This window comes from Pinus tabuliformis, chromosome 6, assembly GCF_031772625.1.
Source record: "Pinus tabuliformis cultivar Carrire ecotype Pingquan chromosome 6, CPIR1, whole genome shotgun sequence".
Taxonomy (NCBI): domain Eukaryota; kingdom Viridiplantae; phylum Streptophyta; class Pinopsida; order Pinales; family Pinaceae; genus Pinus; species Pinus tabuliformis.
In genome coordinates this window covers 1,089,616,781-1,089,638,648 of record NC_142292.1, presented here as the reverse complement: position 1 = coordinate 1,089,638,648, position 21,868 = coordinate 1,089,616,781, and the positions used below count along the sequence as shown (strand labels likewise).

Below are 21,868 nucleotides of genomic sequence, written 5' to 3'. Positions count from 1 at the left end.
AGGATTTTGCAAAAATAAATCAACAACAACAAAAAGGACCAACAATTATATGGTTTCAAAATTAATTTTCAGATTCGGAAGTTTCTATAGTAGATCCCAGAGTTGGCATCAACTAGACACATTTGAGGATAGATTGGATGGTACCTTAAATTTCTTATCATTGAAGGTGAGGTCTACACTCCTACTAGAAGAGAATGATCTCTAGGATATTGTCAAGGATGTTAAGCAAATGATCATGGATGTCATAGTACCTAATATTCGCCTACAAATCCATAGTAGTTGGCAACTCATAAGAAGAGGGAAGCGAAGGTTAAGAAAATGATCATGGATGTCATACAGGATTATCTAATCCACCATATATCCAAGAAGAAATAACAAAGGATATGTTGATGCCCTGGCCAACCTCTACCGGAGTTAGAACATAAACAAGAAGATTATATTACAAAACAAACACAAATCCATAAAGATGACCATATCAAACTCAATCACCTATTACATTATGAAGGTCACATACATTTTCGATATACTTGCACTAGTTGGGGAGGAGGTTGTAGATGCAAAGCTAGTGAACATGGCACTGAATGTACTCTTGACTTCATGGAAACCATTTGTCAAAGGTAATTGTGCTCATGAGAACCTTCCTAACTTTGGAAGGTTGTGGGATGATTGTATCCAAGAAGCAAGTCAAATGTAGCGAAGACTAGCAAAAAGGGTGTTGATCAGAACCTAACCCCTAGCGGCCAATCAAATAAGGGCAACGATAAAGGACCTAGCAAGAGTAAGGGAAGAAGTGAGCAATCAACCACACAACCAAAAAAAGACTTGAGTAAAATCAAAACCATGGGTCATTATGCATCACATTATCCAAACAAGAAGGGTAAAGGGGAAAAAGTCGCAACGTTTGCAAAAACTTAGATGAACAAATTGTTTGCCAAGTTCAAGAAGGAATTCTTGATGTGCCTTGCCTTTCTACCAACATTGTTCTAGGGAATGCATGGTATGTGGACAATGGGGCATTCCATCATATGACATCAACTCAATAATTATTTTCTAGTTTTAAGAAGAAAGACTATGGAGTACAAGTTGAGCTTGGTGATGATGCCAAGTACCCAACAACAAGAGTTGGTGATGATACCAAGCCTCCTCTCAAGGCCTCTTCAAGACAACCTCCTTCCGAAAGATTCTTAATACCTATTAATATTTCCACCTTTTCCTGTACCTCCTTGGATTATAGAGATTCCAACATGATATAAACTATGCTTTCTCTTACTTGGTGGCATGGATAGCACCATCCACGCCCTATAAAATTATTCTTCTAAATATAATCCCATGTTGGAGCCTTGTTACATAAGCTCAAATACTAAAGATCGTGATTTTAGTTAGGCATTTCAATTTCCATAAAATTTCCTACCGCCAAATATATTAGTCTTCTCTTCCTTCTACTATTGTTTTATAGCATATTCTAAGAACATATGATCCACCAAGATTCAATGACTAGATCAAATAATCTGAATCTCCCTTAAGCCTGAGATTGCTACCTATCATGAGACCTATGTATCTTTTCCACTCTTTTGCATCTTTTGTCCCTCTTGTGATAACCATTACAAGTGACAAGTAGTGGATCTTACCTAGTTTACAACCCTTTCTCAGATTAAAGTAGCCTTAATTCCTTGACTCTTAAATCATATGCAAGGGAACTTTGCATACCTTTGCCCCATACCCAATGGTTTTTAAATCTCTAATACCAAATTTGATCTATCTATACCTTGACAATTCTTTTATACCCAGAAAATATTTACTCAATAAAATCTAAAAATTTCTAGAAAATAAAATATCCAGTATTTTAACTTTCAAAAATTAAAATGCAGCAGAAATAAAATAGGGCTATCAATCACACTTGAGCAAAAAAATCTTGCCCAAAAAAAACTTCCTTCACTTTATAGTACCCAAGAAAAATAGGGCCTAGACCCATAGAGAATACAGAGAAAAATTACAACTGTTGGAACTTGGAAATTGACCCCTCTAGAAAATCAGCCTCAAGGAATTCAACCCTCCTGAAGTTTTAAGGCCCTCGAAAATTAGCCTCTTCTACCAGCTAACTTGGCCACTCTTTCTCTCTTCGTACATCCCCTATGTACTAGAGAAAAATCAACCCCAAGATAATTCGGCATCCCAACAGAACTCAACCCTCTTCTTCAGTTATTCAACCTCCCTCCAACACTCAACCCTCCTCTTCAATAGTTCGACCTCTCTCTCCTAGACTCGGCCTCCCTAAATTTTGCTCCCGAAATTCCCTAACTGCAATCCTTTTCCTTTCTCTTCAATCTTGGAGTCTCTCACTCTTTGAGAAAATTGTTCTCTCAAAAATAGCAATGTAATGTGTCTTCATCCTCTCCCATAGATTTTTCATTATAATTTCTCCATGGGCCAAATCCATAATCTTCAAAGTGATAGACGACTAAGATTAAATCCCAACCTTCTTAGATCAACAACAGAGATTAGATTTAAATCACTTAAGTAATTAATTATTTATCCTTAGATAAACATTAGCCCAAAGTCAAAATTCATTAAAAAACTATTCAATGTACTTTTTCCTAAGTTAAAACTTAGGAAGAACATCATATTAGTCGCCCCTCTCGAACAACCACCTAAAGAGGACTTATTCTCCTGAATGCAAGACACAACTCTATGAAAAAGACCTTCTGAAGCTACAAAATTGAAATTAAAATCAAAATGCCCAACTAAAATCATTTTGGAACCCTTGAACTAATTGGATGTATACTTGCTCATATTGTTTGATCTCAGCAGTTTGATCTTCTTCCCAATTTGGTCTTCTACAATGGTCAAGACCAATTTGCAATACATCCCCTTTTCAAATTTGTCGCATCAACTAGTTACCAACCAAAGTAAAAGCATGGAAAACAACATTCCAAAATATTGAGGCATTATTTTGTTGTTTGAAGAGATTTCTAATCCAATACTGCACTATATTAGGTGTTATATACTTAGCTCTTACTACTTGAACCCACAAACCTCGTCCTTGAATTAGCCTCCATACATTTTTTATAGAAAGATCCTTTCAAAAAGAGAGGGGATTCTTCAAGCCCCGTCTTCTAATGGATTTTGGTAATACCAACTTTTCCAGGAGGCCAACACCAATTATTTCTTTCTTTAGTCTCCAAACCAAAAAAATTGCAACGAAGTTTTCTAATGGTTTCCAAAACACCTTTTGGGACACAAGCAAGTGATATCTAGTAGATCAAAATGTTGAAATATGTAACTAGGTTTGGTCTTCATAATGACATATGTAATCATGACTTCATGTATATATTGTAAAGAGAAAAGTAAATTTATTATTGTCATTCTTGAGGCATGGGTTTCATGCTCAAGGAAAATTTATTTTTAGGTCAAGCACCCATTGTGTGCTTCTAGGGCTTGTCATTGAGCCTACAAGTCAATTGAGTCATTGTCATGTATGGAAGACCCTTTTGGGCATGTTACATATTGTAAAGAAAATTTTATTTGAGTCAAAATAGAGTCAAAAACCCTCCAAGACCTTGTCATAGTACTACAACCAAGTCGGCTTTCAAAAGGAGCAAGTCGACCTATTAGGGGACTCAGGGAAGACTATATATAGGAGCACTCGGCCTCATTCAAGAAAGCATCCATCCAGCAACAAAGAAGTTCGATCAAGGCAAGAAGGAGACCTAAAGAAGAGAGAGAAAAGGAAGGAGAGTTAAGCATAAGAAAGTCAAAAGTTCTTATATGTTTTGGGCCTCATCTCCTCAAACATGCAAGATCTAGGGCATCACTTTGCTGCAGTAAATCTGAAGTTGCAAAGGAAGTCAAATTTCAATGACAAGAAGTCGAGTTTGCTAGCTGAATAATCAAGGAAGAGAGGGTTGTTCAAGCGAAGAAGAGAAGAGAATGAAATCACCATAATTCTCTCACACATGCCACCTAGGGTTTCTACTACAAGGGCTGAAAACTACAGTGGAAATTGCAATCAAAAATTGCAGGTCTAAAATCTTGGTCAAAAGTGAAGTGGAAGCTACTAGAAGGCAAGTTTGACTTGGGTTGAGAAAGTGCTTCAAGGAGAAAGTTTGACTTGGTCTTGGAGGGGTCTTGGTCTAGGGTCATAGGTCTTGGAATTCGTCAATTGAAGTTCTATAAGAAGAGAAGAGTTCTTGTGGGTTTTCCTCTCATTAGGAGAGGTTTTGGCCCTAGTTGATCGCCTATATCTTGTGTCCTCTTGTCTCATTGTTCTTTGTGGTTTGGTAGTTGTATGATGATAAGAACATAATACAAGTTGAAAAAGAAACTAATCAAGTTAAATTTAAAATATATCACGAGTAGTTATCAAGTTAAGAGAAATCAACTAATTTGTTGCCCCTAGATTTCTCAACATGGTATCAAAGCTAAGGTGATAAGACAAGGAAAGGCAACTTGAAGAAGGACCATCAAAAGGAACATCAAGAAAGGTCAACACATCGAAGAGGACATCAAACCATCAAGAAGGGATTCATAAGGGGCGAGCAATCTAAGGAATATCGTAGAAAACCCTAGCTCATCAAAAGAAGGCTTCCATAGCTCATCAAAAGAAGGCTTCCATACTTGAAGCATTCTTAGGAAGTTCACACATTTTACAATCATCATCTCAAGGAGAAGAAGATCTCAAGGACCCCACCTCCACTCAAAGAAAGAAGGATTACACATTGAAGCATCTTGAAGTCTCTACATCAAAGAAGAAGCATTGCCATCATCGTCAAAAAAATCAAGGTGATCTCCCTCTCTCTGAAGAAAGGATCACATCACAAGCATATATGACAAAGGACATCTCTAGAAGAAGCCTTGTCACCTTCAAGGAAGCAAACACCGTCATCAAAATCAAGAAGGCATCGAGTTGAAGATATCACGATCAAAAGAGCATCTTCACTTGACAAGTAAGTATCCTTATATCTATGATTGAATCTACTATCGAAATGACTTCATCATGCAAGGAGAGCGATAAGTTGGTTGGGTCATCAAATGTCCTTGCATGGAAGAAGTGGACAGATTTGATCCTCATAGAAAATGAAGTCATTGGACATGTTAAGGGTTTAATCGTCGAACCACCAAAAGAAGAAGCTCAAGCTCTAGAGAAATATATGAAAGGGGAAAAAATGGCTCAAAGAATCCTTATAGAATCAATCAAGGATTCTCTCATCCCTATGTAGCAAAATTGGAGAAGTCAAAAGACATGTATGATAAGCTAGTAGAATTGTTCTCCGTAAGCATTGTTGGAGACATCATATCTTTGAGAATTGAGCTATATAAGATGAAGATATCAAAAGAAGAAGGAATAGCCTCATACTTTATGAGGGTATCACAAATAAGAGACCAACTACAAGAGTTGGGGGAAATAATGCCCAATAAAGAAATGATCATTGTTGTGCTCAATGCACTACTAGAGGAATGGAGCAACTTTGTATCAAGCATCTATGGAAAGAAAGAAGCCACCCCATTCAGTGAACTTTGGTCATTGTGTAAGATTGAAGAAACCAGGTTAAAGGCAAAAAGTGATGTAGGATCAAATGAACAAGTTCAATCATTTGCTACTATGGCTAGGAGAAAAGGAATGTTTGGGAAGTTTGGTCCTCAAAAAAAGAAGAAGATTGATATGTCAAAGATCCAATGTTATGGTTGTCAAGAATATTGGCATTTCAAGAGAGACTGTCTGAAACTCAAGAAGGACAACAAGAAAAGGAAAGAAAGGAATAAAGCCCATGTCACCGAAGAAGTGGAAAAACATGAAAAGAAGAAATCAAAGGAGGAAGTGAGAGATCCCTACTATGACTGAGATAATCTCCTTCACTTAGTTATTTTCAGTTTTTGTGAGAGATAGTTATCATGGTAGAAAGCATTGTAAGTATGATAAGATGCATCATATTAGGAGATGGCACCATATTGAAGCAAGAGCTCATGACATCATTATAGAAGCTTGAAAGGATAGTTGAAGTAGAAGTCTACATGGATGTAGTAGCCATCATAGAAAGGAAGTAGCTCTTGGTAGCCTCATTGAAAGCATAGGTAGTATATATGGTTGAAGCAAAGTCAACTAGCATGATAGAGGATAAAAAGAATTCATCATACATCAACATCATTAGAAAGAGCAATTTGCAGGATGAGGATAATCAAGATCCTTCATTGGAATCTTCATTAGAAGATTCACCTCTACTTGGAAGAAGTATGTGTCTTGCTAACCACTTCACCTTGTGTGGGATCCATTGTTTAGAAGGATGACGGTATGGTTACAAAGGATTGCAACATGTCAAAATGGTTAAAAAACTTTAAAGCAAGGAAACGAGGTTGCCGAAAGGAGAAAAGAGGTATGTATATATTTGATAGATTAAGTCATGTCATCATATAGTTGCAGATAGCATGGATGAATGCTCTAACTCATGAGCATGATAGAAAAGACGATCTCTTCCTTTGGAAAGATGCATGAAGGCACATATTGATAAGATGAAATCAATGTATTATGTCCTCATATGGAATATGAGGTAGTTGACAAGATGAAGGAATTATGTATAGAAGTTCTTCGGAAGCAATATGAGAAAAAAGGAAGAAGAGTTCACAAAAAATGCAACTATAGTCACATGAGATAAGTTATCAACATCCAATGGATGAAAGAATTGGCTAGGACATCTCCATGGAGAAGGTATGAAGACTCTAATAAAGTTTGTAAAGGAAGGAGACCCTTAACATTGTATATCTTGGAGATGTGTTTATGAATGTGTAGTATGTTGATGTTGCAAGCAAGCAGATGTCATGATGAAAGGCCATCATAAAAGGTAACTTTGATTTGATGTTCATTTTGATTTTTGAACAACATCAGATTGGGTTGAAATGACGCTACCGAAAGAGAGTTGTAGATGATGGAAGATACTAAAAGTAACATAACTTGGGAAAAGGTAGTTGGATGAAGAAAAGCCAAATGTGGGCTAGAATATCACTTTTCAATGAAGAGAAGGATGACATGACTGATACGGTTTGTGAAGGAAAGTGAAAGATGGTTGATGCCCTACAAAGAAAACCTAGAAGATGAAGGCTCCATAATGATGAAGATGAAATTCATGACATGGAAAGGAGGATCTCTACAAGCAGTTGAAGGTACAATGATCTCCACTAAAGTGCAGAGAGCTACAGTTGAAAACAAGTCCCTAGTTAAGAGGGAGCTTGGACAAGTCCCTAGATAAGAGGGAGCTTGGGTATATTCCTTTTATAGGAATAAGTATATCTTCCCTAGTTGAGAGGGAGAGATAAACACATCATTCTTGTATTCATATTGTAAAGAAAGAATGGAGGATTGGGTAAGCATTTGAAATTGATTCCGATACTCTTTGAGTATGTGATGGGGCATCCAATAGGCAAGAGTAGTCGAAGAGGAAATTCCTTAAGGATGTGTTATTCCAAGATAGGAATTGTCCTAAAAGGACATACCCTGTGAACACTCGAATGGGGTATGTGCCTTGAGAGACAATGATGATGGTGTTTTTCAATCATTGGTCTCGCCAAAATTGTGCTCTGATCTTGTGGAGAGGTAGAGCTATTAGTCAAGGCCTTGCCATGCGACAATGTTGGTTGGTATGATGAGATGCTCTTGCATAAGCTAAGGAAGTAGCTTATGAGATGGCTTACCAGTCTGACTCTTCTTATGAGAATTCTTCAGTTTGAGAATGTCCAAGTACTTTGTATGGATTATGAATACCTCCCTAGTTAAGGGGGAGTGTTGAAATATGTAACTAGGTTACATAATGACATATGTAATCATGATTTCATGTATTTATTGTAAAGAGAAAAATAAATTTATTATTGTCATTCTTGAGACATGTATTTCATGCTCAAGGCAAATATATTTTTAGGTCAAGCACCCATTGTGTGTTTCTAGGGCTTATCATTGAGTCTACAAGTCAATTGAGTCATTGTCATGTATGGAAGACCCTTTTGGGCATGTTACATATTGTAAAGAAAATTTTATTTGAGTCAAATAGAGTCAAAGACCCCCCAAGTCCTTGTCATAGTACTACAACCAAGTCGGCATTCAAAAGGAGCAAGTCTACCTTCAAAAGCAGCAAGTCAGCCTATTAGGGGACTCAGGGAAGCCTATAGATAGGAGCACTCAGCCTCATTCAAGAAAGCATCCATCCAGCAACAAAGAAGTTTGATCAAGGCAAGGAGACCTAAAGAAGAGCGAGAAAAGGAAGGAGAGTTAAGCACAAGAAAGTCAAAATTTCTAATTTGTTTTTGGCCTCATCTCCTCACATGTGCGACATCTAGGACATCACTTTGCTGCAGTAAATCCGAAGTTGCAAAAGAAGCTAAATTTCAGTGACAAGAAGTCAAGTTTGCTAGCCAAATAATCAAGGAAGAGAGGGTTTTCCAAGTGAAGAAGAGGAGAACAAAATCACCGTTATTCTCTCACATGTGCCACCTAGGGTTTTTGTTGTAGGGGTCAAAAACTGCATGTCGAAATTGCAGTCAAAAATTGCAGGTTCGAAATCTTGGTCAAAGGTGAAGTAGAAGCGATTGGAAGGCAAGTTTGACCTGGGTTGAGAAATTCCTTCAAGGAGAAAGTTCGACTTGGTCTTGGAGGGATCTTGGTCAAGGGTCATAGGTCTTGGAATTCGTCAACTGAAGTTATATAAGAAGAGAAGAGTTCTTGTGGGTTTTCCTCTCATCAAAAGAGGATTTGGCCCTGGCTGATCGCCTATATCTTGTGTCCTCTTGTCTCATTGTTCTTTATGGTTTGGTAGTTGTTTGATGATAAGAACATAATAATAATAAGTGGCAAAAAGGTTAATCAAGTTAAATTTAAAATATATCTCAAGCAATTATCAAGTTAAGAGAAATCCACCTGATGGGGGTGATCAACTAGGCGACCAACTAGCCTCGATATTTTCTCCCTCTACACGTAACACACATGCATGACATTCATTAAGGTGGTTTAGGTTGGGCTTTTCACCCGCCGATCCTTCTAAACGCAACAGTCTTGGTTATCTTGCCCCTTGCGCTCCTAGGGAAGATTGAGGTTGTTTGGGAGATGAACAGAGAGTGGGGTGGTAAGCCTACCCGTTGGTGGTTATGCAAACCCACCTCAGAAGTGAAACAGGCAGCAGCAAGTAGAGGAGGTCCGACATGAAACTAGAATCGCCCTGGTTAGCTCACAAGTGTACATTTGGGACCTTGGTGAGTATTTTTCCAATTTTACAGTCTCGTGTGTCGAATGTGAACGTATTGGTGGAATCTATGGCTATGGTCTGCAAAGGAGTCTCTCGATTGGCCTGCTGTGTGGGAGGCTTCAAGTACTTTTAGTCTTCTGGTTATGGTCTTATTGAAGATCTTTCCTTCTGAATGTGACATGCTCCCAGTGGTATCTGGTTGCTCTCTCGAGTTCGAGGGTGCGGTTTATCATCAAGTATTCTTTTGGGTGGGTAAGTATTCTTTTGGGTGGGTTGCACTTATTTTTGTAAGTTTCCCTAGTCTTGTTAGTTTGGGGGAATAAGGTTGCATGAGGTGTTCCTTGGGCGAATGTTCTTAGCTCCTAGACATCTTGCCGCTTACCTACATCAAGGTGTTTGGTTGGTTCCCAATACAATTCTTAATTGATAGGGGCCCTTCGCAGGTTGTGTTTGAATCAGTTAACCTTTGCACTCTCTTCAATTTGGCCATTCCTCTAAGCCTAACCAAGTCTGCGAAGTTATGTTTGGGAAATTTTGTCACATATTTGGCTAATGTGCCTGGGAGAGTAGCACTGGAGGAATTTAGAGTGTGGTAGTTAAGGGATTTTGTCGGATCTGCTTCTGGGCTTTATGCCCACCCTGTCTTTGTTGGTCGGTCTAGGAGTTTTCTATTTATGGTGGAGGGGGTGGAAAACTTGTGAAATTGGGGAAATTCATTGTGTTGCAGGTTCAAGATTGTTGCTTGTCTGTTGTCATGTTGTGCCAGCAAGGTCGCCCTTGCAGAGGCAGAGGGCAACAACAGCAAGCGAGCCTTCATGCAAATAATCACAATTCGTCATCTATAGATTCGGGGAGTGTGGAACGAGGGGGGGAGGTTGCCCAAGATCCAGGCCATTCCCTTGGTTGTGTGGTTCTGCCAACTACTATGGACTCAATTGCAAAACAGTTGTGAGGTATCCAGGCCAACCTATACATCCTTCGCGAGCACTGATACGAGGACCAGAATGAGTTCATGGCCTACATGGTAGATATCCAATTCAGTCAAAATGAAATCCTACACTAATTGGCCAATATCTGTCGAAACCACCAGCAAACAAACAAACATCTGCATGCGCTGGAAGCGAGAGTTCAACATATTGACTTTCATGTGCACGAGAGAGAGGACCTGTTAGCGATGCCTCCTCTGCCTCCACAGCCACCTCCATGAAAATTTACTTTGAACCAGCTTGGTCCTTTTTGTCTCTATTTTGGCATGTAAGGCTCCTCAGCCTAGTGGAAATAAAGGCTCAATGGATGTATCTTTTGCATACTCCGACTCACATAGTGGTTGAGAATCATTTTGTAAAATGTATTTTCCTAATAATATAAATGAAGCTTCTAGACCGACAAAAAGAAAAAAAGTTAAGAGAAATCAGCTAATTTGTTGCCCCTAGATTTCTCAACACAAATTACTTCTAGAACTATTTTTATCAAAACCAAACAACCCTCCCCCCAAAACAACTACCTATAGGAGCATGTTTATTTTCTTCTCCACTTTATTTATCAACCGATGTCAAGCACATTGTTTATTTTTATTTGGCAACCAAATACTTCAAACCCTATTGCATTACAATCATCTTATAAAGAAATAATCGAGTAAAGTAGTGTTTTCTTACTCGAATATCCCCCGTAAGGTCATCACATATTTTTCCATATTAATGACCATTCCAATTGCTTTACAAAATACATCCATGATACCCTTAAATTTTTCAATGACCCTTTTGGTGTCTTCACAAAAAACCAATATATCATCTACAATAGTACAAACAATAGATGTGTGACATCACATTATACTCCAAAAGGTACCCCTTTAATACTACCATTTCCTTCTGCTTCTTTGAGTAGCACGTTGAAGCCTTCAATTATTAAAAGAAAGAAAAGGGGGATTATGGAAAATTCATATCTAAGGTCCTTCCCTATTCTAAAGAAAGAGGTTGATATTCTAATGAATAATACAACAAAACATACTAAGTAAATGCAACTCATTATCCTACCAAAAATTGACAACAAAAACATAGACGAATTAAAGTTAGTCTAATGTAAAGTCGACTCACTTTGTGATAAACTTTGGACAAGTCCACTTTCATCACCATGGACCATTGGTTTCTATTTTCTAACCTTTATTGAATGTATACATTCTTGGATGGCTCCAACTGCCTCATGAATTTTCCTTCTCTCTAAAAACCTGAATTGTTCTCCAAGAATTTGATTTGAGATAACAATTTTCAATCTCCTAGAAATTACCTTCAAGATAATGTTGCATATGCAATTGCATAATGAGATGGGTCTTAACTTCTCAAAAGTTGTAGGATTATCTTCTTTAGGAATCAATGCTAGAAATATTGCACCAAAGGCTTTGAACATCTTTCCTTGTGTTCCTGTTGTCTCCACCTCTCCGTAATTTTTTCTCTATAATAACATAACTAGTATTGCACATATCGCAATAATATCAAAATTATCACAATTTTATCACCGAAAAGCCCTCACCACTATTATAGACAATATTTATTGCAATAATTTGCTTGAAATGAACTCGTCATTTTTATTGGAGCATTTTTCATGTTTTTTCAATTTTGTGGATTTGTATTCTATTTCAGAATTTCAAATTCTAAGTTCCCCTCCTTTTTTGTCCCATAAGTTTACAAATTAAATCAATGCTCTAGACTCTAGAGTCTACACATTTGAAGAATTAAAATGTCAAAGCCATTGGATCTAATGTGAAAGTATGGTCTACCTTATGAGGGTCATAACAAAATGAGGTTGAATTGCAAGTTATGTGGTAGGGAAATGTTTAGTGGAATCAACCATTTGAAATACCACCTTGTCGAAATAGCAAGGAATGAAGTGGTTCTTTGCCCAACAACCACTCCAAAAATTATTCATATTGCAAACCAATCCATTTGTCAAATGCATAAGAAGAGAGATCAAAAGGAAGAAGCAAGGCTTGAGCTTGCAAATAGATCCACAAGCTTCTCAGTCTCAGGAGTGGGGGAAAGCGAATCCTCAAGTTCACATTCTACAATGCCTTGCCCCTTAGGGTCCTCACCTTTATTTGTGACTAGGAGCAACCTTCTATTCATCAATAATTAAATTGAAGAAGGAAGAGGCTGACAAAATTGAGGTGAAATGCTTTCTATGGAGAGACATACCATTCAACATTGCCAAGGACAATCAATTTTACCATTCCATGTTTGAAGTCGTTGCCATTGTTGGTCTAGGCAATAAGGGCCCTTCTTATAATGCCTTGAGAGGGCAACTCCTTCAAGGGGAAAAGGTTGATTGCACAAAAAGATTGGCTAAGTTGAAAGAAACATGGGAGATCACAGGATGCGTCATTATGTCAAATGGTTGGACAAATGGGACAGGCAAGTCCATTTTGAATTTCTTGGTTAAGTGTCCCAAGGGGACAATGTTTATCAAATCTATTGATGCATATGAATATGTTAAAGATGCACAATTATTATGTGAGTTATTGGATAACTTCATCTAGGAGATAGGTCTGCAATATGTTGTCCAAGTCATTACAAACAATGTTGCTAACTATGTTATTGTTGGCAAGTTTCTCATGGAGAGGTATTGAAGCTTATATTGGACTCCTTGTGCCACCCATTGCTTTGATTTAATGCTAGAGGACATGGGGAAAATTCCTTGGATCAAAGAAACTGTTGAGTCAGCTAGAAGTGTTACAAAATATATTTACAATCATAGATTTGTTCTAACACTCATGAGACAGTTCATAAGGGGCAAGGAGTTGGTCCATCCTACTATCACACGTTTTGCAACTAGCTTCATTTCTCTTCAATCTCTTTGCAATTCAATGTTGGAGTTGCAGAGCATGTTTCTCTTAGATGAGTAGAATGCTTGTGTCTATAGCACTAAAGTGGATGGGCAAGCCATAGCCCAACTTGTGGGACACAACCAAAGGTCATGGATGGGAGTGGAGGAGTTGAGTGTTATCAGTGAACCTTTAGTAAAGGTTCTTCACTTGGTTGATGGTCAGAAGCCCGCAATGGACTATTGGTATGAGGCAACGGGTAGGGTCAAGGAAGCTATCCATTAATACTATGAGGACAAGGAGGAAAAGGGATTCACTAAACGAGATAAGATATGGGGTGTGATTGATGAGCAATGGAACAACACTCTCCATCATTTGATTCATGTAGTAAGGCTCTACCTCAACCCTACATTCTCTTATGCATGTGGATTTAGGTTTGATGCAAAGGTTATGGATGGATTTCACCAATGTATTCAAAGGATGGTGTTAACTTAAGCTAAGCATAATGATATTTCCAAACCACTTGAGGTATATAAGTTGAGTTCATGGGCATTTGAGTATGATATGGCTATCCAAGACAAGACCACTAAGATGCCAAGTAAGCTACGAGCAAAATTTATTTCAAATTTCACTTTCAAATTTCAATGTGTTTCCTTTCCATGAATATCTATGATTCTATTTGAAATTTTGACATTCGCTTAATGGAAAATTGAAATATAAGTCATTGTCTTTCCTTGGAAAATTGAATCCTTTGCATTTATTTGTTGTAGATGTTTGGTGGGCAAGCAATGGTAGAAGAGTCCTAAAGTTGCAAAAACTTATCATTCAAGTGCTAATTCAAACTTGCAACTCTTCAAGGTGTGAGCGCAATTGGAGTGTGTTTGAAAAGATACACTCCAAGAAGCACAAGAAGTTAGAACTTTTCAAATTTAAATTTAATTTTTTTAGAAGTTCATTAATTTAATTTATGGCATATGTGGGACATTAGCTTGAATCCTTATTCCTCTAATGATTAATCACAAAATCCCCCTCATGTAGGTTAGATGCCCACCACCACAATGACATGGTATATGTCTACTACAATCTCAAGTTATGGATCAGGAAAATAAACAAAGTACCTAAGACAGATGCCATTTCATTGGAGACACTTGACACCAAGAGTTCATGGAGGGTGGAGACTAAGAAGCCTATCATGGAGGCACCAAAGTGGTTGGAGCAAGAGGATGAGGAGGATGTGGAGGAGGAGGAGGAGCAAGAGGAGGATGTTCCACTTGTAGGAGAGACAAATTTAGAGCAAGGGGAGGATATCGGATTTGAGAATGTGCCACAACCACAACCATTGCTACCACAGTCCATGAACACCTCCACAGAAATTGTCGGCTAGGGAAAGAAGCAAAAGGCATCCCACTTGATCTTCCACATTTTCCCCAAGAGTTTCACCTTCCACTTCAAGCTCAAGCTCAACATGTCCACCTACTACTTCTAGAAGAAAATTGACACTAATGACCTTTGCCCATAAAAGGGGTAGAGGGAATCATTGAAACTTGATATTTTAGTGCATCATGATTAGCCTTGTAGGCTTGTAGTATCTAGATGCCTCATGATGATCATCTCATGAGATACACCTTTTTGTTTTGATGCAATTTTCTTTGATCTTATTAAGACTTGTGACTCAGGAGAGTCAAGACAGATATCATATTTCAATATCAATGTTTGATGTACCACTTGACATCTTATACATTTTATATAGTAGTTTTATCTTCATATTTATGTGACAATGTGTTTGTTTGATGTTGATGTTGCTTTAGAAGTTTAAAAATTTGAAAAAAAAAAAATGATTTTTTTTAAGTTTCTAGGTAACTCCTAATAATTACCACAATATTGCCGATAATTAAAATTTTGGACCCCCGACAATAAATTGCCAATAACGATAAATGTAACATTGATCATAACAACATAAGAAGAATTTCACAAGCACTCCATCAAGCCTATGACTTTTGTCCTTTTAAAATCTATGCATAGTCTGATACAATTCTTCTTTCCCAACCTCCTTTGTCAAGGACTGATTATCCTCCTGTTGACAAAAATAGGGAAGGAGTTTAATAGCCTAATTATATGTAGTATTGTAGCATGTGTGTCTTCCTTAAAAAAGGAGGAAAACTACTTTACTCCTTCAAAAGTTAACTTCTTGAAAGTTATAGCCCAAGTACCATCTTCCCTATCAATTTTCCAAACAAAGATTATATTCTTTCCACAATTGGCATACTTATGAATGAATTTGATATTCTCATCCCCAACCCATAACCATAATGCCTTGATCTCGAGTCTCCATTCTTTTTCTTTTTCCTGAAAAAATGTGCCTCATTTTATCTTCTAGTACCTTTACTTCACATTTATGTTCCTAATTCATAAACCCAAAATCTCCCTTGTTGTACAGCGCCTCCAAGGCCATTTTTATAATTTTTTGAGGAATCAATTAACGAAGCTATAGTGGATGCTCTAGTGGAAATGATAATTTATGTATTAAACTTGGCCTCCAAAAGAAGTGGAAGGAGATTCTAAAATTTTCATGGATCTACTATAGATTAGAAGTAATGTTCATGGTACCTACAAGACAAAATCAATTCACTTCAACATGCTATAACAAATAACAATATAACCTACAAGCACACCAAAAGATAAGAGAACAAAAATCCCAATTGTAGTTAATGCAATAGATAAAACTGGGTTGAATCCACAATCATGGATGTTAATGATGCCATTAGAGGGGCATAATAACAAAATGGATTACTCTAGTGGCTCACTCTCACACAGACAAGTGTTCAGAGCATGCACAATAGGAAGATGAATGTCAATAATTCAAGCAGAAGACATGATCGAAGGCAATCCCTATCATCCATCACCTTGGACCAACTAAAGGAAGAAAATTGAATAATGTATGCCAACATTACACCAAAACTGGAGGTTGCTGAGTACTTGACAAGAGAATAAAGATGCCATAGAGGACAGATTCTAAGTTATGAGAGACAATATGAACCAAGTAGTGTTGGAACGTGGCACTACATAAGCAATATATGAATTTGGAAACTTTGGAGAGAAATATAGAAGAATCATCATCCCAATAAATTACGAAGTGAATCAGTGTGACAAACGAAATGCTGCTCATCAGCAGCCAGCTTCAAAAGAATGCAATAGACCAAGGTTCACACAGCTCCTGCTTCAGCTTATCCAAGGAAACGTGATATGCATGAAAGCTTCCCTCCCTGATGAAGAAGGAGACAGACCCCTCTCACAGGCAACAACAGGCAGAAAGGCACCATCCCCCACCAAAATTGAGATATACATAATGAGAACTTCAACTTCACTTGGATAAGATAAGGTAATATATGATAGTCTCATTAATGCCCATTAAATGACCAGAAAGATAGGTCAATGGGGCGAGCAAGTACAATCAGTAATACTAAATCTAAAAAGCACCAGGCTACTCCGAAAGGAAAAACAATGGAAATACATGAAACAAATAATACATGAAAGAAGAGTGTAGGAAAGATCTACTAGATAGTACCCAGAATTTTGTTCTCTGTTGTCATTGTTCAAGTATCCCAGCAGGAGTGGTAGACAGTAGAAATCGATTTGAGGTCTTTACAAATCAGTACGTTTGTTTTAGTTCAGATGATTCTGAACTTCTGTTTTTTGCGGTTTGCAATCCGTGTTTAAAATAAAATAAATAAATAAATAAAGAACTTAAGGTCTTCATAGGTCTTCTGGGTAATCATGGACATCAAAGATAATTAAATATCTCAGGTTTTGAATGTAATGTAATTATCACCTGTATTGCTGAAACGGCATACTGTAACCTCTGTTTAATACACATGCATGCACATTATATGCAAACATGAACAACAAAACCCAGAGCTAAAATGGCTGGTGTACTGAGGTCGTGTGCGCACACACACAGAAACCTTCAGCTGTAAAATGGGTGATGTACTAAGGTTCTACTTTTCAAGTAAGAGTAGCTACATTGGATTGTACCATGCACATCTACGCAGTCCATATTTTTCCAACTCTTAACACACACAAACAAGAAAATCCAGGTATGGCTGGAGTACTGAGGTTCCAATTTTCAAGTAAGAGTGGCCACACTGTATTGTACCATGCACACCTGCCCAGTAAAGGTTTCCCCAAACTTAACACACACAAACAAGAAAACCCAGGTTTATAATGGCCGGAATGACGAAGTTCTAATTTCCAAGTAAACGTAGCTACATTGGATTGTACCATGCACACCTGCCCAGTAAATGTTTCTACAACTTTTAACACACACACGCAAACAGGAAAAGCAGGGTGCAAAACGGTTTGTGTTTTGAGGTTCTAAATTCCAAGAGTAGCCACATTGCATTGTACCATGCACGTCAGCCCCGTAAATGTTTCTTCAGCTTTTAAACTTAGAATGAAATTTAACTCCCAACGCTGATGTATTTCTCTCGATCCAATATCTTAGGTCATCTTGTTTTGGTATTCTGGTTGTCATATTAACGTGGACATGCAACAATGGGGATGAAAAATAGGTGTCAGACTGCTACAGCTACAATGTTCAACTATATGCATTAGAAATATACCAAACAAGTCTCTGAGTTTAATATTGAGAACAGATCTAATTCTACCGAGATTCCTGATATAAAAAAGCTCGTGGGAAATAACATCACACTTCAAAGGAAATTTCACGAACAGCATTCATGGATAAAATATGGCATGAACATTGGAAATTTTCACGATTAAAGCTCTTGCTGTTTTCTAGTCAAGACTTACCCTTTTCTTCCTACTCTTAGCCTAACATCGGTCAGGCTCTTGCATTTAGAAACTGAACTGCAGTCGCAACAACGAAAATATATTAGTCCACTGTAATAAAAAAAAAAGACCATAAAAGAAAGCTGCAATATTATGACCTGCGAACCTAGTAAAAAAAAATTACTGCTTATTTAAAATTTCAAATAACAACGCAAATGCAAAAGGAAAATAAAATAAAATGTGGAAAAATAAAGGATTACCCGAACAAAAAAAGGCACTCAAGCAGGAACCGGGAAGCTGTAAGGGACAAACCGTCTCGATCTGAGTATTACATATAGTAATTCATCGAAATAAAAATGGGTTTTTGAGATCCATGGTTTGTGGAGGGAGACAGACAGAATAGGAGCTGTTCAGCCGAGCATGGACGGAAGGTGTCCGGCCATGCCCGAGCAAACACGGATGGGGGTTGAAGGTTGGACGAAACCCTAGGACACCCCCAACCGATGAAAAGGAAAACCAAATACAAAATGGCTTCAGCTTTGCACAGTGCGCATATAGAAATTGAAATTGAAAGATAAAAATGGTGGGAAACAACCTTACTGGCAAATTTTTGAATGCCTCTTTGACAACAACTACTGTGTGAGAGAGATATGCTTATGCATTGTGTCATCATCCCATCTCTCTTGGTGGTTTTATATTTTTTTGTTTACCATTGGTGGTTTTGAGTTGACTCGAAACCTTCGAATTATATGCTTTTTCTGTTTGTTTTTTTAATCTAGGAGTGGTTTTTGAATTTAGTCTTTTACTTAGGAGTTTGGAAGGCAATAGATCTTGAGTTTGTTTAATAAGGTATCATAATATTAAATTCCATCGTTAAACACCGGCTTTAGAATCTAGGGATTTATAATCATCATAACTAAATGTGTTCTATCTGAATCGAAAATCTTATCAATTACAAAGTTACATATTTCTAGATTTATTATTTTGTTTATATATATTTAAATAGAATTATGTTAATTTGATATAGATTATTTTTTGTAAGTAATTAGTATTTTTTTTTATATATTAGGTTAGATTCATCTTAAATTCGGATCTACCAAACACCGAGAGGATAAGTCAAGGGTTTAGATGGATATACATTGGTGTTTTTGCATTCTATAATCGATTTCTTCAAGCCTTTAAATAGACTACATTGTAACCAATACCACTGACAAATATGGTGGGCTATGCAGTACCATAGGCTTGTAGATGGGAAAGTGAGAGTGTTCTTAACCTACATACAAAGTTCAAATCCTCCTAAAGTTATATTTGTCTATCCGAGATCATCACTTTTGGAAATGTAATCCTTATAGGTTATGCAAATTTGAAATATTCACTTGTATGGAAGGTGAAAAACCTCAAGTGAAGTTGAAGAGTCATAAGGGTCCAAGAGACCTCTTGGAAGATGAAACCAAGGGTAACAAAATGTTGTAGTAATGTGTATCATACACACTTATCTATCTTTGTCCAATTTTTGTGTCTCTTCCAACAATGGTGTCAAAGCGCAATAGGTCATGCTAAGAAAATTGTCAAATCTCCTCTCATATCCTTCTCTAGTCTAGGCTTCCCTCTACCACCTCTACCTATCACACTGCCGATTATATGTTATCTTCATCAAAACATAAATAGTCCTTGTATCTACGACATATTAATAGCTTTGGAATATGCTCCATGTGGTCATTATTCTCTCTTTTGTCGTGCCATTCTTTGCATGAGATTGATGATCTTTGTTTATTCCTCTTGAAATTATGGTTTTCTATTGTTATTAGTGAAATTTAAGTCCAATTCCTTCTCCTCTCGAATTTGCAGCAGCATGTTCCTTCTCTCATAGATTTCCATGCCCATTTATTCTCATTTGCTCAAGTTTCTATGTATTACTCTTCAATGACAAAAGAGACACTAGAATTCAACCTTGACGCTCTATTGATCCAAAATGGATCTAAGATAGACTTCTAAGTCTAAATTGTTCCTCATAGAGGAAAATGAAAGTCCAAAGATGCTCTTGGAAATAGTCCCATTGCATAGATCTTCTCGTTTTGAATCTACTGCAACTTGAATGGACCAAAATGGACTTCGGATGATGAAGTTATTGCAGAAAGAAGGTTGCCTTTGTCCTTTGAAAAGAAGTCATTTCTTCTAAAAATGCATAAAAGGCTCCTTAAGGAAATCACATCGCAAATGTGCAAAGGGGAGGACTTAAGGCAAGGGCAGAAGGAACCTCGATTGCGACTTCCGACTTACCGCATTGGAGGTAGGCCTTCACCCGATATCAGGACCCCAAACATGGCGATTGCGATTTTGCGACATTGCGATTGCTGATGATCGAATCGGCGGATCGGGTCGGCACAGTCCATAGTCAATGGAAAGAACCCTCGAGCCGTTCCCAATGCGATATGCAATAGCGATACCCGACGTGCAATGTCAGCCCTCAGATCAAGGAGTCAGATCAACGGTCAAGATCTGATAGGGGTGATCAGCAATCGACGATTGACGAATCCCCGATACAAAGGGGCAATACATACACCAGGTGATTTGCGATAGCAATATGCCGATAAGGGCTAGACCCGATGGGTTTATAGACCGGATTTCATAAGTTTTGAAATTCAGAAATTTGGAATTTCTATGTATTTTCCGTGTATTAGGTTTTTGGCCAATACACCATGCGATTTCGATTTGTGATGGAATGGCGGACCCGATGGGTTTATCAATGCTATTGAATGCATTTTGAAGTCCGGTAAAATTCTCGATCATGTGTTTTCGTCAGTTTTCCTGTGTATTGCATTATTGGGCTATTTCCGCAGGAGGAAGGCCGAACGGTTGGGTTTTCCTATGCCCGCCGATTCATTGCAATAGGAAAATGATTCTTTTGTGGAAACAGTCGGGTCTTCAATGATGGAGCACTGTAACCGATGCATGATAAAAACACAAAGAGCATGATTGACCAGGGGAGATGGAGCACTGAAAAAGGTCGCTGGGGGATTGAAAAAGGTCGTCGGAAGGTTGCTGAGAGTCGCTTGGAGGTCAAGCGAACTACAGAGGCACGCAGAGGCTAGGAGAAGCTCAGAGAGCTGAAGAGCCAGAGCTGAGAGCCAGCGCGAGAGCCAGAGCCAAGAGCCAAGAGCCAAAGCCAAGAGCCAGAGCCGAAGAGCTAGAGCCGAGAGCCAGAGTGAGAACCAGAGCCAAGAGCCAAAGCTAGAGCCAGGAGCCAGAGCCAAGAGACAGAGCCAGAGCAAGAGCCAGAGCCAAGAGCCAGAGCCGAAGAGCCAGAGCCGGAGCCAAGAGCCAGAGCCAAGAGCCAGAGCCAGAGCCAGAGCCGAGAGCCAGAGCTAGAGCCAGAGCCGAGAGCCAGAGCCAGAGCCAGAGCCAGAAAGCCTGAGAGCTTCAGAGCCAGGGATAAGATGGTGTTCTAAGCCCATTGTTTATGTGTAATCCAATGGAGTTGAGCGTGGAGCTTGTAAAATAACTTATGCCATAATCCCAGAGAGCCTAGTTGAGTTTATTAGAGCTCAAGGAGACGTAGCCCAAGATATCAGGGTGAACTCCATATTATATTGTTGTTAAGTGTTTGCTAATTCCTGCATTACATTTACTGTTGTGTGTGTTTAAATATCAACAAAGCAAATAAACGTAAAGCACTTAAGCAGTTAAGGACAAACACAAGCATACACCTATTTCAAGCACTTTTTAATTCCGCAATTGGTTAATCATAAGGTCTTGGAAATATTTAAGCTTTGGAAGTGGGAGAGGTTCTTATAAGCTGGCAAGAAGCCTTTAGTGCCCCATTTTCAGATCAGGTGGTATCAGAGCTTAAGGTTGATTAACCCCACCTTCAAAGAAGGTGATATCAAAGCTGGTTATACCAAAGCAAGTGGTATCAAATCAAAGTGCTTGATTGACAGAGCAAAAGATTGCTTGTCTGAAAGGTGTTTAAATAATCAGAGGTTGATTGTATGCTTGTTTGCAGACTGACTATTGTTTGAGTTTGCAGAGGTGAAGGGAAAGCTAT

At 38.1% G+C, this 21,868-nt stretch overlaps 1 protein-coding gene across 1 annotated transcript in view; it reads right to left on the bottom strand.

The window, feature by feature from the left end:
* Positions 1-18,492, bottom strand: part of LOC149262702 (histone-lysine N-methyltransferase CLF-like) — a 287,901-nt gene extending 269,409 nt beyond the window's left edge. Inside the window, exons 1-2 of the mRNA XM_089425080.1 lie at positions 18,084-18,492; positions 17,845-17,901 (exon numbers count right to left, since the gene is read on the bottom strand). The gene's annotated coding sequence lies outside the window, so the exon portion shown is untranslated. The remainder of the gene's footprint in view (positions 1-17,844; positions 17,902-18,083) is intronic.
* Between the last annotated feature and the right edge of the window lie 3,376 nt (positions 18,493-21,868).